The sequence below is a fragment of the Humulus lupulus genome, chromosome 4 (genome assembly GCF_963169125.1).
Source record: "Humulus lupulus chromosome 4, drHumLupu1.1, whole genome shotgun sequence".
NCBI lineage: Eukaryota > Viridiplantae > Streptophyta > Magnoliopsida > Rosales > Cannabaceae > Humulus > Humulus lupulus.
Window position 1 is genome coordinate 96,089,568 of NC_084796.1, and position 2,277 is coordinate 96,091,844.

Here is a 2,277-nt window from a genome sequence, read left to right on the forward strand (position 1 = left end):
GATTCCTTAGCGCTTGCTTGTGGAAACCTTCTATCCAGAAGCAAGCCTTCACTCATAGATAATACTATAGTGAAACCACACAGTGACTCAGATTAAACTGTGGCATATTCTTATAGTTAATATTCCACAATAGCTACATGAAATAAATTCTTAGGGAGTATACTATAGTCTCTTATACACTTCACGGTGTATAAGGCCAGATTTCATTTCAGTCTTAAAGGTATCATAGGAAAATCGGACTCGCCGTGACACGCTCATCATCCCATGCATTTTAATATTCTTTAAATGAAGAACCCACTTATCGGATAACTCATATTTTGGTTTTAGGAAAAAGGATTTATACTCAACTCATATCTTTAGAAAATATGAACTTGTCGTCCTCTTATGAAAATTTACCGTTTTCTATTATTTACAAAAATACCGCTTATTGATCCGTTTCAAATAATACCTAACAATGTCATATCGCTCTCTTAAAGGTTCTACAAAACCCATACTCCCATTCTTACCAATTCTTACGCAAAACCTAGGATCTCTCTTTATTTATTTATTTTTTTGGAAAAGAAGGACAATTGGACTCTTAACATATAACATGGTAAAAATTAACATTTCGTTAAAGTTCGAAATTGCTACCTTTTAGTTTTTAGGGAAACTTGGAAAAATAATTTCTCTTAAACCATAACACATTTGTGTCTCAAATTTTACTGATGCCATTGTATACATCTTAACTAATTCCCTTCAAAATTTTATAATTTTTGGGATGGCAAAACCGATTTGAATTTTTTAAGCAATATGGACAGTGCCTGCTACCCAGAAATTTTCCTAGTTTTATGGTAAATTTGAAAATTTATTTCTCTTACACCGTAGCCCAATTCTTTCTGAAATTTTACATGGATCGTTAAACATGTATAAATTATCTTCTTACAAAATTTCATAATTTTTTGGAATAATAAAAGTAAACCAAATGTTTAAAGCCATCTAGGCAGTGCTTGCTGCCTAGAAGTTTTGTTTCCACATTCTAGGACAAACTTTGAAAAATCATATCTCTTATACCTTAACATATTTTCATTTAAAATTTCATAGTGACCATTATACATGCTTAAACTAACATATTACAAAATTTCATAGCTTTTTTATTAGTAAAATCCATTCAAAAGTTAAAACAATCTAGACAGTGCATGCTACCTAGAAATTTTCCACATTTACATCAAGATGCCAAAAAGTATATAACTTCAGTTTGTAAACACATTTTTTAGATTTTAAAATGCCTAAGCTCAAGTACTCATCTATAACTATGCAAACATACAAATTATTTCCACAAAAAGAGGTATTAGGGTACGATTTGACCCATTGGAAGCCAGACCACGAAAACCTGGCAGCATGCATTTTTACACATTCTAGCAAAACTAAACACAACTAGCAAAACCCTAGCCACATGCATGCATGCAAATCAACAAATCAACCAATCTAACCCTCAAGCATAAAATTGACTTCAAAAACCAACTATACAACCTATACAACCAGATCTAACATCAATAACAAAAAACAACTCAAAACCAACCAAAGATCTACCTTTGATGTATCTAGCTTGGAGATAATAGTTCTTAGCTTGTCCAAACATCCTTCTTGGATTCTATACCCTTAAACTGAGCCCCATAGGTTTCACATGCAGATTTTTAGAGAGTGTTAGGGTAGAAAATGGAGATGAGTGGAAAGAGAAAAAAATTAACCAAATCCTAAAATCTTACCTTGATTCTCACTAAAGCACCAAAGAGCTTCCAAACCTTGAAATATCCTTAGAGCCACTTCCCTTTTTGCCCTAGAACACAAGATCCATTCCATGCATGGCCATTAGAAGCATATGCATGCATAGAAAATCCCCTTAGGTTTTCAGATTTGAAAGAAAAAAAAAGAAGAGAAGGAAGAGCTATGATCCAAAACTTACAATGCTAGAACTCATGAAGATCTACTTGATTCAATGGAGGTGAGTGTTGGGAAAACTTATACATGATCTTTATTTATTTTCATGTAGATCTAATATTAAACATATTAATATGAGATAACCTAGAACATGTTTCTAAAATTTAATTCAAAGAGAAATAAGGATAAGAATACTTACATTGTACATAGCAAAATAATAGAGTCATTCCTTTAGTTTCTCTAACCCTTGTATCCTTTCTATCACAAAGTATTACCAAGAAACTGAACCGATCTTCAATTTTCTTCATAGTCTTTCAAACAATCCTTAGGATCACCTATATTAGAGTGAGAAATTCTCAA